Source organism: Pongo abelii, chromosome 6 (genome assembly GCF_028885655.2).
Source record: "Pongo abelii isolate AG06213 chromosome 6, NHGRI_mPonAbe1-v2.0_pri, whole genome shotgun sequence".
Taxonomy (NCBI): domain Eukaryota; kingdom Metazoa; phylum Chordata; class Mammalia; order Primates; family Hominidae; genus Pongo; species Pongo abelii.
This window is the reverse complement of record NC_071991.2, coordinates 150,735,202-150,752,303: the sequence shown is the minus strand read 5'-3', so window position 1 is coordinate 150,752,303 and position 17,102 is coordinate 150,735,202. Positions and strand designations below refer to the sequence as shown.

The 17,102-nt window shown below is 39.0% G+C and overlaps 1 protein-coding gene across 1 annotated transcript in view; it reads right to left on the bottom strand.

Moving 5' to 3' along the window:
- Positions 1 to 17,102, bottom strand: part of ACTR3B (actin related protein 3B) — a 1,031,695-nt gene that overhangs the window by 533,438 nt on the left and 481,155 nt on the right. The window lies entirely within an intron of this gene.

Genomic DNA, 17,102 nt, shown 5'->3' with positions numbered 1-17,102 from the left:
ACCTCAGGTTTTCACTCTGTTATTGGGCTTAATTTTGTCACCCCCAAAATATGTTGAAGTCCCAATCTCCAAGACCCGGGAAAGTGACCTTATTTGGAAATAAAGTCTTTACTGAGGTAATCAAGTTAAAATAAGATCGTTATGGTGAACTGTAATCCAATATAACTGTTCTTATACAAAGGGGAAATCTGGACACAGAAACAGACATGACACAGGGAGAACACCATATGCAGATGAAGGCAGAGATTGGGATGATGCATCTAGATGCCAAAAAACACCAAAGATAGAAAACCACTAGAAGATAGGGAAGAGGCACAAAACAGATTCTCCCTCACAGTCCCCAGAAGGAACCCCCACCGCCAACACTTCTGTCTGGGACCTCCAGCCTGCAGAACCATAAGACAACCTTTTCCTGTGGTTGAGCCACTCAGTCTGCAGTGCTTTGTTACCAGAACCCAAGGACACTAATGCAAACTCCTTCCCTTCTGGGGTTCCCAGGCTGACAGGAACTGCACTTCTATGTAGGTCTCTCTCTTGCCCATTTGGATCATCTATTCTGGGGGAAGTTGTGTCATGAGCAGCCCCACGGAAAGGCCCACATGGTGAGGAAATGAAGCCTCCTGCCAAGTCACATAAGTGAGCTTCGGCACAGCACCTCCATCCCCCATTGAGATGGCCATAGCCCTGGCCAACAGCTTGACTGCAACCTCGAGAGAGACCTTGAGCCAGATCCACCCAGCTAAGTCTAGCCTGTTCATAATTTTTTTTTTTTTTTGAGACAGAGTTTTGCTCTTGTTGCCCAGGCTGGCTTGCAATGGCACAATCTCAGCTCACTGCAACCTCCACCTCCTGGGTTCAAGTGATTCTTCTGCCTCAGCCTCCCAAGTAGCTGGGATTACAGGTGCCCACCACCATGCCTGGCTAATTTTTTTGTATTTTTAGTAGAGATAGGGTTTCATCTTGTTGGCCAGGCAACAAGAAATATGGGACTGTGTGAAAAGTCCAAACCTATGTTTGATTGATGGACCTGAAAGTGACAGGGAGAATGGAACCAAGTTGGAAAACACTCATCAGGGTATTATCCTGGAGAAATTCCCCAAACTAGCAAGACAGGCCAACATTCAAATTCAGGAAATACAGAGAACACCACAAAGATACTCCACAAGGAGAGCAACCCCAAGACACATAATCATCAGATTTACCAAGGGTGAAATGAAGGAAAAAAATGTTAAGGGCAGCCAGAGAGAAACATCAGGTTATCCACAAAGGGAAGCCTATCAGACTAACAGTGGATCTCTCTGCAGAAACTGCACAAGCCAGAAGAGAATGAGGGCCAATATTCAACATTCTTAAAGAAAAGAATTTTCAACCCAGAATTTCATATCCAGCCAAACTAAGCCTTAGAAGTGAAGGAGAAATAAAATCCTTTACAGACAAGCAAATGCTGAGAGATTTTTTCACCACCAGGCCTGCCTTACAAGAGCTCCTGAAGGAAGCACTAAATATGGAAAGGAAAAACCAGTACCAGCCACTAAAGATACCAAATTGTAAAGACCATCGACACTATGAAGAAACTGCATCAACTAATGGGCAAAATAACCAGCTAGCATCATAATGACAGGATCAAATTCACACATAACAGTATTAACCTTAAATAAAAATGGGCTAAATGCCCCAATTAAAAGACACAGACTGGCAAATTGGATAAAGAGTCAAGACCCATTGGTGTGCTGTATTCAGGAGACCAATCTCATATGCAAAGACACACATACACTCAAAAGAAAGGGATGGAGGATTACCAAGCAAATGGAAAGCAAAAAAAAAAAAAAAAAAAAAAAAAGCAGGGGTTCTAATCCTAGTCCCTGACAAAACAGACTTTAAACCAACAAAGATCAAAAAAGACAAAGAAGGGCATTACATAATGATAAACGGATCAATGCAACAAGAAGAGCTAACTATCCTAAATATATATGCACCCAGATTCATGAAGTAAGTTCCTAGAGACCTACAAAGAGTCTTAGACTCCCACCCAATAATAGTGAGAGACTTTAACACCCCATGTCAATATCAGACAGATCAACGAGACAGAAAATTAACAAGGATATTCAGGATTTGAACTCAGCTCTGGACCAAGAGGACCTAACAGACATCTACAGAACTCTCCACCCAAAATCAACAGAATATACATTATTCTCAGCACCACATCACACTTATTCTAAACTTGACCATATAATTGGAAGTAAAACACTCCTCAGCAAAGGCAAAAGAACAGAAATCATAACAAACAGTCTCTTAGACCACAGTGCAATCAAATTAGAACTCAGGATTAAGAAACTCACTCAAAACTGCACAACTACATGGAAACTAAACAATCTGCTCCTCAAAGACTACTGGGTAAATAACAAAATTAAGGTAGACATAAATAAGTTCTTTGAAACAAGTGAGAACAAAGACACAATGTACCGATCTCTGGGAAACAGCTAAAGCAGTGTTTACAGGGAAACTTATAGCACTAAATACCCACAGGAGAAAGCAGGAAAGATAAAATTGACACCCTAACATCACAATTAAAAGAACTAGAGAAGCAAGAACAAACAAATTCAAAAGCCAGCAGAAAACAAGAAATAACTAAGATCAGAGCAGAACTGAAGGAGATACAGACACAAAAAAAAACCCCTCAAAAAATCAATGAATCCAAGAGCTGGTTTTTTGAAAAGATTAACAAAATAGATAGACTGCTAGCCAGACTAATAAAGAAGAAAAGAGGGAAGAATCAAATGGACACAATAAAAATGATAAAGGAGATTTCACCACTGATCCCAAACTATCATAAGAAATGCAAACTATCATAAGAAAACACTATAAACACCTCTATGCAAATAAATTAGAAAATCTAGAAGAAATGGATAAATTTCTGGACACACACACCCTCCCAAGTCTAAACCAAGAAGAAATTCAATCCCTGAATAGGCCAATAATAAGTTCTGAAATTCAGGCAGTAATTAATAACCTACCAACCAAAAAAAAAGCCCAGGACCAGACGGATTCACAGCTGAATTCTACCAAAGGTAGAAAGAGAAGCTGGTACCATTCCTTCTGAAACTATTCCAAACAATAGAAAAAGAGGGCCTCCTTCCTAACGCATTTTATGAGGCCAACATCATCCTGATACCAAAACCTGGCAGAGATACAACAAAAAAAGAAAATTTGGGGCCAATATGCCTGATGAACATCAATGCAAAAATCCTCAATAAAATACTGGCAAAGTGAATCCAGCAGCACATCAAAAAGCTTATCCACCACTATCAAATTGGCTTCACCCCTGGGATGCAAGGATGGTTCAACATACACAAATCAATAAACGTAATCCATCATATAAACAGAACCAATGACAAAAACCACATGATTATCTCAACAGATGCAGAAAAGGCCTTTGATACAATTCAACATCCCTTCATGCTAAAAACTCTCAATAAACTAGGTATTGATGGAACCTATCTCAAAATAATAAGAGCTATTTATGACAAACCCACAGCCAATATCATACTGAATGGGCAAAAGCTGGAAGCATTCCCTTTGAAAACTGGCACAAGACAAGGATGCCCTCTCTCACCATTCCTATCCAACATAGTATGGGAAGTTCTGTCCAGGGCAATTAGGCAAGAGAAAGAAATAAAGGGTATTCGAATAGGAAGAGAGGAAGTCCAACTGTCTCTGTTTGCAGATGACATGATTGTATATTTAGAAAATCCCATCATCTCAGCTCCAAATTTCCTTAAGCTGATAGGTAACTTCAGCAAAGTCTCAGGATACAAAATCAATGTGCAAAAATCACTAGCATTCCTAGACCAATCATAGACAACCAAAGAGCCAAATCATGAGTGAACTCCCATTCACAATTGCTACCAAGAGAATAAAATACCTAGGAATACAACTTACAAGCAATGTGAGGGACCTCTTCAAGGAGAACTACAAACCACTGCTCAAGGAAATAAGAGAAGACACAAACAAATAGAAAAACATTCCATGCTCATGGATAGGATGAATTGATATCATCAAAATGGCCATACTGCCCAAAGTAATTTACTGATTCAATGCTATCCCCATCAAGCTACCATTGACTTTATTCACAGAATTAGAAAAAAACTACTTTAAATTTTATACGGAACCAAAAAAGAGCCTGTATAGCCAAGAAAATCCTAAGCAAAAACATAACGCTGGAGGCATCATGCTACCTGACTTCAAACTATACTACAAGGCTACAATAGCAAAAAAAGCATGGTACTGGTACCAAAACAGATATATAGACGAATGGAACAGAACAGAGGTCTCAGAAATAACGCCACACATCTACAACCATCTGATCTTTGATAAACCTGACAAAAATAAGCAATAGGGAAAGGATTCCCTATTTAATAAATGGTGTTGGGAAAACTGGCTAGCCATATACAGAAAACTGTAACTGGAACCCTTCCTTACACCTTCTACAAAAATTAACTCACGATGGATTAAAGACTTAAATGTAAGACCTAAAACCATAAAAACCCTGGAAGAAAACCTAGGCAATACCATTCAGGACATAGGCATGGGCAAAGACGTTATGACTAAAACACCAAAAGCAAGGACAACAAAAGCCAAAATTGACAAATGGGATCTAATTAAACTAAAGAGCTTCTGCACAGCAAAAGAAACTATCATCAGAGAGTACAGGCAACCTAAAGAATGCGAGAAAATTTTTGTAACCTATCCATCTGATGAAGGGCTAATATCTAGAATCTACAAGGAACTTAAATTTACAAGAAAAAAACAACCCCATCAAAAAGTGGGTGAAGGATATGAACAGACACTTCTCAAAAGAAGACATTTATGTGGCCAAGAAACATATTAACAAAAGCTCATCATCCCTGGTCATCAGAGAAATGCAAATCAAACCCACAATAAGATATCATCTCACACGAGTTAGAATGGGGATCATTAAAAAATCAGGAAACAACAGATGCTGGAGAGGATGTGGAGAAATAGGAACACTTTTACACTGTTGGTGGGAGTATAAATTAGTTCAACCATTGTGGAAGACAGTGTGGTGACTCCTCAAGGATCTAGAACCAGAAATACCATTTGACCCAGCAATCCCATTACTGGGTATATTCCCAAAGGATTATAAATCATTCTACTATAAAGACACATGCACACGTATGTTTATTGCGGCACTATTCACAATAACAAAGACTTGGAACCAACGTAAATGCCCATCAATGATAGACTGGATAAAGAAAATGTGGCACATATACACCATGGAATACTATGTAGCCATAAAAAAGGATGAGTTCATGTCCTTTGCAGGGACATGGATGAAGCTGGAAACCATCATTCTCAGCAAACTAACATAGGACAGTAAACCAAACGCTGCATGTTCTCACTCATAAGTGGGAGCTGAACAATGAGAACACATGGACACAGGGAAGGGAACATCCCACACTGGGGCCTGTTGGTGGAAGGGGAGCTAGGGGAGGGATACAATTAGGAGAAATACCTAATGCAGATGACAGGTTGATGGGTGCAGCAAACGTCCATGACACATGTATACCTATATAACAAATCTACATGTTCTGCACACATATTCCAGAACTTAAAGTACATTTTTTTAAAAAAAGAAAATTCTCAAATCAGTCATTCAGCATTTGGAAGTTATATTTTCAAAATGTATTGCTGTGAAGGGTCAAAAATAAACAAAAATTATATGGTAAAAAAATTAATGTGCTTGAGCACTAAAGAACAAAGATTCAGTCCTTTAACACAAAGAAAATCATAGATTACTGTGCTCACCAACACCCCCTTCTCAGGGCCATTGCACTCAAATCCAGCTGCTGAGAATATGAGCTGAGAGCTCACAGCTGCACTTCCCACTGGAATTACCCTCAGCCACGTGGAATGGCATCAGCCACAGTTATGACCTGTCAGGACTTATCAATTCAGGGATACAAACAATGAGCCCTTTGCTTCAAACTGGGAGAAATACGAAGATACATCCGCACTCCAGGCAGAACTGGCTGGAGCCACAGTTGCAACCACACTGCAGTTCAGTTTTTCCCTCTGCCCAATCCTGCATACCCTACTTCCTTACCATTTCACTGCTTAGTCCCCCTTGTCATTATTTTGTACATTGTGCTTTCTTCTTTCCTCAATTAAAGGAGCTGGTGCTTTGTGATGTTTGTTAACTTTCAAAAAAAAAAAAAAAAAAGGAAAGGTTTCAATTTACGTATTTGGTACACTCTTTTCTACATTCTTATTCTCTGATTTTAACGTTAGTATTTCCTTCTGTGTGCTTTCTTTTGGTTTGCTTTGTTTCCTTTGGATCCCTAGTTTTTTGAACTGATACTTCATTCATTTATTTTCATTCCTATTGATCAGTGTTTAGTCCTATGAATTTTCTTCTAATCACTGCTTTAAATACATCACATACATTTGCTGGGTCGTTTCCACTATCATTAGTTTTTAGAAATTCTTTAATATCAATTTGCATTTCCCCTTTTACCAAGGGTTATTTAATAAAATTTTACTAGATGGAGGGGATTTTTTTCTTTCAGGATTTTGTTAATAATCTCGAGTTTTATAGTATTGTAAAATAAAAATTTGTTTATAGTATTTTACTTTTTGGAACTCTCTATTTGTTAATATACAGTTAATTTTTGTAAATATTCCATGTAAACTTGAGAATAAGGCATATTCTCTGTTATAAGAATATCTAGTTTGGTATGTATCCACAGATTATCTTTATAATATTATTATTTTTATTCTTATTATTATTATACTTTAGGTTTTATGGTACATGTGTGCAATGTGCAGGTAAGTTACATATGTATACATGTGCCATGCTGGTGCGCTGCACCCACTAACTCGTCATCTAGCATTAGGTATATCTCCCAATGCTATCCCTCCCCCCTCCCCCCTCCCCCAACCCCACAACAGTCTGCGAAGTGTGATGTTCCCCTTCCTGTGTCCATGTGTTCTCATTGTTCAATTCCCACCTATGAGTGAGAATATGCGGTGTTTGGTTTTTTGTTCTTGCGATAGTTTACTGAGAATGATGATTTCCAATTTCATCCATGTCCCTACAAAGGACATGAACTCATCATTTTTTATGGCTGCATAGTATTCCATGGTGTATATGTGCCACATTTTCTTAATCCAGTCTCATTGTTGGACATTTGGGTTGGTTCCAAGTCTTTGCTATTGTGAATAATGCCGCAATAAACATACGTGTGCATGTGTCTTTATAGCAGCATGATTTATAGTCCTTTGGGTATATACCCAGTAATGGGATGGCTGGGTCGAATGGAATTTCTAGTTCTAGATCCTTGAGGAATCGCCACACTGACTTCCACAAGGGTTGAACTAGTTTACAGTCCCACCAACAGTGTAAAAGTGTTCCTATTTCTCCACATCCTCTCCAGCACCTGTTGTTTCCTGACTTTTTAATGATTGCCATTCTAACTGGTGTGAGATGGTATCTCATTGTGGTTTTGATTTGCATTTCTCTGATGGCCAGTGATGGAGAGCATTTTTTCATGTGTTTTTTGGCTGCATAAATGTCTTCTTTTGAGAAGTGTCTGTTCACGTCCTTCGCCCACTTTTTGATGGGGTTGTTTTTTTCTTGTAAATTTGTTGGAGTTCATTGTAGATTCTGGATATTAGCCCTTTGTCAGATGAGTAGGTTGCGAAAATTTTCTCTCATTTTGTAGGTTGCCTGTTCACTCTGATGGTAGTTTCCTTTGCTGTGCAGAAGCTCTTTAGTTTAATTAGATCCCATTTGTCAATTTTGGCTTTTGTTGCCATTGCAAATCAATAAATGTAATCCAGCATATAAACAGAACCAAAGACAAAAACCACATGATTATCTCAATAGATGCAGAAAAGGCCTTTGACAAAATTCAACAACTCTTCATGCTAAAAACTCTCAATAAATTAGGTATTGATGGGACGTATCTCAAAATAAGAAGAGCTATCTATGACAAACCCACAGCCAATATCATACTGAATGGGCAAAAACTGGAAGCATTCTCTTTGAAAACTGGCACAAGACAGGGACGCCCTCTCTCACCACTTCTATTCAACATAGTGTTGGAAGTTCTGCCCAGGGCAATCAGGCAGGAGAAAGAAATAAAGGGTATTCAGTTAGGAAAAGAGGAAGTCAAATTGTCCCTGTTTGCAGATGACATGATTGTATATCTAGAAAACCCCATTGTCTCAGCCCAAAATCTCCTTAAGCTGATAAGCAACTTCAGCAAAGTCTCAGGATACAAAATCAATGTACAAAAATCACAAGCATTCTTATACATCAATAACAGACAAACAGAGAGCCAAATCATGAGTGAACTCCCATTCACAGTTGCTTCAAAGAGAATAAAATACCTAGGAATCCAACTTACAAGGGATGTGAAGGACCTCTTCAAGGAGAACTACAAACCACTGCTCAAGGAAATAAAAGAGGATACAAACAAATGGAAGAACATTCCATGCTCATGGGTAGGAAGAATCAATATCGTGAAAATGTCCATCCTTCCCAAGGTAATTTACAGATTCAATGCCATCCCCATCAAGCTACCAATGATTTTCTTCACAGAATTGGAAAAAACTACTTTAAAGTTCATATGGAACCAAAAAAGAGCCCGCATCGCCAAGTCAATCCTAAGCCAAAAGAACAAAGCTGGAGGCATCACACTACCTGACTTCAAACTATACTACAAGGCTACAGTAACCAAAACAGCATGGTACTGGTATCAAAACAGAGATATAGATCAATGGAACAGAACAGAGCCGTCAGAAATAATGCCACATATCTACAACTATCTGATCTTTGACAAATCTGAGAAAAACAAGCAATGGGGAAAGGATTCCCTATTTAATAAATGGTGCTGGGAAAACTGGCTAGCCATATGTAGAAAGCTGAAACTGGATCCCTTCCTTACACCTTATACAAAAATCAATTCAAGATGGATTAAAGACTTAAATGTTAGACCTAAAACCATAAAAACCCTAGAAGAAAACCTAGGCATTACCATTCAGGACATAGGCATGGGCAAGGACTTATGTCTAAAACACCAAAAGCAATGGCAACAAAAGATTATCTTTATAATATTATTTAGGTCTTCCATATCCTCACTGATTTTTGTCAACATGATCTGTCCTGTACTGAAACTGATGTGTTGATATCTCCTCTGTGTTTCTGTTGCATCTCCTTGCATCTCCCATAATTTTTATTTCATAAACATGGTTACTGTGTGAAGTGGTATAGACAAGTTTATTCCATTGTATCTCCATTAAAAATTATGTTTAGCATTTTAAAACATCCTTATTTGTCACATTTAATACTTTTAGACTTCAATTCTAATATTTAGATTAGCAATCTCTTCTCACATTGTTTTCACTCAGCTGATATACTTCTTCATCTCTTTATATTTAACCTTTCTGAAGTATTTCATTGTAGGTGTATCTCTTGTTAGATAAGTCTTCCATTGTATAACAAATTAAAATCTTTGTATTTTAACACAGTTCATTCATAATTGTCAATACGACTACTTCTCCAAATAGTAACTTGGTCATAATATTTTAAGTATTATGTTATTTTTGCTTTGTTCTTTTCTCTGCATGACATTTGTGTTTTGCTCTTTATTTTTAAAACCTTTATTCTTTTGTATTTAGGAATTTTGTATTTTTGTCATAGTGTTTGTCTTTGTACCTATGTTTTTTTTTTCAGTAGCACATGCTCTGTTTTCTTATTTAACTTTTTCCTATCTGATATATCAATATTTAGTGATATACTACAACCCCCACCTACTTTCTAAAAGACAATGAATAGTTCATTTTTCCTTTCCCTCTATCTTTTCCTCTCATTGTTAAAGTCATATTATTTCTATTTTTCATAACATGTAACATTTGTATGCTAGTCTTTCTTCCTTTCCTCTGCCTTTGTGTTTAGCCTTCTATGTACAATTATATTGCTATGCAGATGACTGGTCATTTTGCTGAAATTTTTATAATCATCTCTTATTCCAATGAAGCTCACCCCCTGTTAGACACACAATTCCCTATGTTGCTGTATGTCTAAAATGGCTTTCTGTAATCTTGGTACTTAGACAGTTTGACTGGAAATAAAGGTCCATTTTCCACATGGATTTTTTTTATTCTGTTCCATTTTTGCTTTGCCTTTCTTTTTATGTTGTTTTTAAGAATTCTAATTACAGTTTATTTTTCTCTCATATGTTACTTAATGTTTTTACCTGAAAGCATTGGGATTAGACTTGTGCTCTAAATTTAAAACTTAGTTAAAAAGCAGACATTTATATAGCAGTGAATTTTAAAAGACAATAAATACTAAATTCTAAAACTGGTCTAATAAAAAAGTGCTTGTTTTATCTCGGAAGTCTAATGGTTTTACTAGAGTACGTCTTGAAGTTCGTCAGTCATTCCTGCTTTACTTTCCCAGGTATTCAGTGATCTCGTTCATTATGCAAATTTGTGTTATTTTACTACTGGAAAGTTTTCTGGATTAGATTTAAATATTAATTCTGTTCTATTGTTTGGTTTTCTACATCAATAACTTCAATTTTATGTATGTTGTTTCTTATTTATCCTCCAGTCAACCACTCTCTCCTGTGCCTTTTTACATCTTCCTTTACCTTATTTTCATTTGCAGATTATTTTCTTGCATTTCATCAATTCACTTTATTATCTTCCATTTCAGTCTTCTTCACTCTGAGATGATTTTGTCTTTTTTTTTAATCATTTCTTTGCTAAGTTCAATCAACTCTGTTCATTTTTTTCTGCTTTTTCTATTTTTGCTTTCAGTTTTCGGATTTCTAATTCAAAGTGGTTCTTCAGATTTGAGATTTGTTTTAGTACATTTAACTCATTTTGAATCATTTCTTACATTTTTATTTTTCTTCATGGTTGTTTCTGGTGAGAAGTTTCATCCAGCTGAAATGTGTTAATTCTCACTTTTTGTGTCTTTGTGGTAACTTTGCCTAGACTTATTCCATTTCATCCTGTGTCCGAAATTGGTTCCTTCTGGTGGGTTCTTGGTCTCGCTGACTTCAAGAACGAAGCCGCGGACCCTCACGGTGAGCTGTTACAGTTCTTAAAGATGGTGTGTCCGGAGTTTGTTCCTTCAGATGTTCAGATGTGTCCCGAGTTTCTTCCTTCCAGTGGGTTCGTGGTCTCACTTACTTCAGGAGTGAAGCCGCAGACCTTCGCAGTGAGTGTTACAGCTCTTAAAGGCGGTACGTCTGGAGTTGTTTGTTCCTCCCCGTGGGTTGGTGGGTTTGTGGTCTCACTGACTTAAGGAATGAAGCCACAGACCCTCTGGTGAGTGTTACAGCTCATAAAGGTAGTGCAGACCCAAAGAGTGAGCATCAGCAAGATTTATTGTGAAGAGTGAAAGAAAAAAGCTTCCACAGCATGGAAAAGGACCCAGTTGGGTTGCTACTGCAGGCTCCGGTGGCCAGCTTTTATACCCTGATTTGGCCCCACCCACGTCCTGCTGATTGGTCCATTTTACAGAGCACTGATTCTTCCACTTTACAGAGTGCTGACTGGTCCATTTTACAGAGCGCTGATTGGTGCATTTTTACAGAGTGCTGATTGGTGCATTTACAATCCTTTAGTTAGACGCAGAGTGCTGATTGGTGCGTTTACAATCATCTAGCTAGACAGAAAAGTTCTCCAAGTCCCCACTGGACCCAGAAGCCCCGCTGGCTTCACCTCTCAATACTATTCATTTTGCATATGTGTGGTGGTTTACAAGATTTCTAGTTTAATGGCTTGTCATCTCCTCTGTCTGTATAGCACAGTCTAGATTTTTTCAGCGATGAGATTTCTATTGATGCAGGAAGTGGTTATGTACCCTCTGACTTTTATGTTACCCTTTGCCTTGTAAGACTGTAACTTTTCCTTCCACTTCTTTTTTACCACCCAGTCACTGGAGTTCCTCCCTCTTAGTTTTTCATCTTTTTCTCTCTGAAGCTGTACCTTTTGAAGACTCCACTTCAAATCACATGTATTATAAGTCTCTTCCCTGTAATCAGCACTGTGATGCAGTAATGCACTTTTTTTCCATATTTTCACAGTTAGGATAACTTTATCATCCTGGTGGTGGTTTCAGAAAGATTTTAGATCTGCTGCTCACTCCCTTCTTCTCTCTTCTATGCAAGATTATTTTTTTAATTTTTATTAGACTGCCTTTGCCTGCAAGAAAGGCTTGTGGCAGAGCCTGAGTTTTATGTGGTTCTCAAGGTTCTTCCCTTGTGCAGTCTTCTGTATGTGGTGTGGTGGATTTAGGTAGCTATCATTGTCCCCAAGTACCTAGAAGAAAACAAGTACTTTTTTTAGAGATCTGTATAGTCTTAACTTCTGCTCTAAATTTATAACTTAATTAAAAAGAAGCCATTTATACAGCAGTGTATGTTAAAATAGATGGTAAATAACTAAATTCTAAAACTGGTCTAATAAAAAACTTTACAGGAATTTGGATATGAGAATGAATTTTGAGAGACAGGCTATGGCATAGTGTTTAAGAAGGCAGGCTCTGGAGTAGGTCAGCAGTGAGTTTGAATCATAGCCCTGCTACTCACCAGCTGTGCTGTCTCGGTAAGGATTTTTATGCTCGTTTTACAGATCAGGAAGCTGAGGTCTAGAGAGTTAATCACATACCCACTCTCACTGAATACTAATAGCTATGTGAAATAATGCATACAAAGGGCTTTCATTAGAGTTTATGATGCATAGCAAATGTTCACAAAGTATTAGCCATTATTATTAACAAAATAATGAAAGAAATTAGGAAGGGCTTCATAGAGTATCAGGGTTTAATGTGTACATTAAAACCTAGGTGATAATGCTGAAAGGGGTTCCTAGGAGAGTTACAGCATGAGTAAAGATGTAGGAGTGATCTGTGGGCCTGGTACACGTGCAAAAGATGGTGACAGGGGGAGCTGCAGGAAAATGAGACAATCCTTTCCCCCATCTGATGATTTATTTTGGAAAAGCAGTGGTGGAGAAGATTGGATTGATTTGTGTGCCTGATTGTGGATGGAAGTGAATGAGTTGGAGGACTCCAGAGCTACTGGAGAAACTGGACCAGATAAAATAAACAATATGCTCTAATAAAAATGTGTTCTGTGTCTATATACATTTGGAATGATAATATTCAGTAAAGCTAACATAATTTCCCTATGTAAAAACACTCTGAGCTTCAGTAAGCTAGTTTGCATAATGAATCTTCAAACTGCAGATATCATATTCAGCAATATTTCTGAAACTTGAGTATTGTCTGTGACCCTTTTAATGTAAAAATAAAATAAAACACAGAGGTGCCAGTTTGACTAGGGCAGAAATAGAACTCAAAACAGGGCCAGACACGGTGACTCACGCCTGCAATCCCAGCACTGTGGGAGGCCAAGGCGGGCGGATCATCTGAGGTCAGGAGTTCGAGACCAGCCTGGCCAATATGGTGAAACCCCATCTCTACTAAAAATACAAAAATTAGCTGGACATGGTGGCAGGCATCTGTAATCCTGGCTACTCAGGAGCCTGAAGCAGGAGAATGGCTTGAACCCGGAGGTGGAGGTTGCAGTAAGCGGAGATCATGCCACTGCACTCCAGCCTGGGTGACAGAGTAAGAGACTCTATCTCAAAAATAATAATAACAATAATAATTAAAAATAAAAAATAAGAACTCAGGTCAGTCTGAAACTGGCCTACTAAGGGATGTTGTTCAGAAACTGACCATTGTCACTTCATCCAGAAGCAACTGAAAGACCTAGAGGACATTAAACTCTCATTATAAAGGCTGAAATTTTACCTGATGCAATCCTCTTTCCACATGACGGGCATTGTTTATTGCCCTCTACATGGTGAGGTCTGAAGATATAAGAAGCCATTAATTCATAAGCTTTCCCCAGTTATCTTCACACATCTCTGTAACCTTTTCATTCAAGTCATCTTGCATCCTAAGATTGTCTATGGGCACCTTCCTATCAATCACATCACCCTCTGCTTGGGTTTAAATGTGGTCCCTGAAGGTTCATGTGTTGGAAACTTGGTTGCCATTGTGGCGGTGTAGAGCAGCGAGGCTTTGAGTCTTGAGGGCCCACCCTTGTGAGTGGATTAATTCTGTTATCACTGGAGTGCTGCTTCCACCACATGCTGTGTCTTGGCCTCCATGCCAGGAAGCAGGGCAGGCTCCTCTGTTCTGGGAACCCTGCAGTGGAATAAACATCAACTCTTTTTTTAAAAAAAATTTTAGTTTTTAAATTTTGTGGGTACATAGTACGTGTATGTATTTATGGAGTATATGAGATACTTGTTACGGGCATGCAGTGCGTAATAATCACATCATGGAGAATGGGAATATCCATCCCCTCAAGCATTTATCCTGTGTGTTACAAACTATCCAATTACACTCTTTTAGTTATTTTTTCATGTATAAGTAAATTATTTTGACTATAGTAACCCTGCTTTGCTATCAAATACTAGTTTTATTCATTCTTTCTAACTTTTTTTGTACTCATTTAACCATCTCCACCTCCCCAACATCCACTATACCCTTTCCAGCCTCTGGTAACCATTATTTTTCCCTCTGTCTCCATGAATTCAATTGTTCTGGTTTTTACCTCCCACCAAAACTTAACATGATGACCTCCAGTTCCATCCACGTCGTTCCAAATGACAGGCTCTCATTCTTTCTATAGCTGAAGAGTACTCCATTGTGTGCATGTACCACATTTTTTTTATCCATTCATCTGTTGATGGACACTTAAGTTACTTCCAAATCTTGGCTATTGTGAACAGTGCTACAATAAACATGGGAGTGGAGATATCTCTTCAATATAGTAATTTCCCTTCTGTCCCCTGCTATTTTCCTGGTATATACCCAGCAGTGGGATTGCTGGATCCTATGGTAGCTCTATTTTTTGTTCTGGAGAAACCGCCAAACAGTTCTTCATAGTGATCGTACTAATGTACATTCTCACCAACTGTATACAATAGTTCCCTTTTCTCCACATCCTCTCCAGGATTTGTTATTACCTGTCTTTTGGATAAAAGCAAATGCTGACACTTGCAAAACCAAATGGACTCCATTCTCTCATTCCTCGGTCTCCTGTGATGCCTGTACCCATCCTACCTCCATACTCAACCTACCAAGCCTCCAATACACCTTGGATTCTGCATTACTAGGAGTGTGTTTTCTTTGGGGGTTAATCCATCATGAAACCGTCATATTGCCTCAAAGAAAAACCAAAATACTGAACATGTGAGCTTGTGTGATCTTTTAGTGGTAACTTTAGAAATGGTCCCACAACAAGGCTCAAAAGAGCTCCCCCAGCTCTTATGGAGTCTGCAGTACTCCAAGGCACAACTCTTCTGCGTCTGTGTCTCTATTGAGGGGCATGCCCATCTGGAGGGGCTCCAGCATCCTTTGCCTTGTCTCAGAGCCTGCAGAAATGAAATTTGTTGTCTTCCCAAAAAAATGAAAATTGTTGTCTTCCCAAAAGCCTACAATGCATCAGCTGTGCCTTGAAGCCGCTGTGATGGTCCTTGTTTATCCTGGATGGACAGCAGAGTTTGGGTTAGAGCTAGTGGATTCACCTTTACTCTCTAGGAATAGTTTCCATCTCACAAACTCAGAGTCCAACGTAAGGGTCTTAAACATCATGATAAGCTTCTCGTGAAATCTGTAGATAATCTAATCTTATCAGCCAAGGCTAACAAGGCTGCACCTGCCTTCTTTCTCCCTCTCTCTTCTCCTGTGTTGATCACCAGGTGTCTGTCCAGGAGCTGGCCAGCACAAAGAAGTACTCTTCAACTCGGTGCTGTAAATCAAAAAGCATCTGAGACAGGTCTCAATCAATGCAGAAGTTTATTTTGCCAAGGTTAAAGACATGCCTGAGAGGGAACTTATTGCCTTTCTTTAAAGATGATTCTGAGAACTTCAATAACCAAGGGGGCAAAGCAGGCTGGAGAGGAAAGAGGGAGGGTATGGTCACGTTACTGAATCCATGTGATGCAAGAAAAAAAGGAGCAGGTAGGAGAACTTTATGCATTCATCTTCTCACACTCAGCACATCGGCACTTTACACAAGATAAGGTGAACATATAGTAGGTACTTGGAGGGAAATTTAACTTTTTGTTTGTAGCTCTTTGCTTAAGAACAAAAGGAAAGGCAGTTTCTTGCATGGCTCGGCTTTCAGCTTAATTTTTTCTTTTGGCAGAGTGAATTGGAAATTCCAAGTTTTTATTTTCTTTTCACAGTGCCATCGGAGGCTACTGGCATTTCCTAATTCAACAGGAATTTTGAGAAGACAACTCATCTCTCTCCACCTATTTTGCAAGAGTATTACTGGTATTGTTTTGAAAAAGAATTGGCTTGGATTCAAAGGGCTGTACTCTATCCATGTTATAAGCAATTCACAAGTATGTTTGTTGATTCTAGACTTGGTTACCTCCTATAGCAGCTGTGATGCTCAGCCCAAAAATTCAAGAGAGATAAACAACAGCAACAACAATATTCCTTTTGTCCACCATCTTCATTACTTACTGAGGTCCCCATTCCACCAGAACTCTGTTCTGATTAGGATTTTCCCATCTCCAAAGTGCCCAGGCATTTGTGGAGGAGAATCAGTCCTCACCCACCAGCCCACACAGCTTTCTCCCGAGGTGTCCACAGGGCCCCTCCCTGCTGTAAGTGGACCACCAGCATCTTCAGAAACACTGTCAGTCCCATCCTTCCAGAGGTTCTGTGCAGCCAGCTCCCTTTGAGCTCTGGCTGCAGCTCCCTCTGGGCTCTGGCTGCAGCTCCCTCTGGGCTCTGGCTGCAGCTCCCTCTGGGCTCTGGCTGCAGCTCCCTCTGGTCTCTGGCTACAGCTTCCTCTGGGCTCTGGCTGCATCTCTAGCAGAAATTCTGAGTAACAGGAGCCAAAAGTCAGTTTTGGTCTCAGTACTGGTCACTCCCTTGCTTCCGCAAGATTTTCCTAATTTGCCCCAAATTCTCGTAAGCTCTCAGCAGGGAGGATGGGTCATACACACCACTTTACCTTAAACTCCCC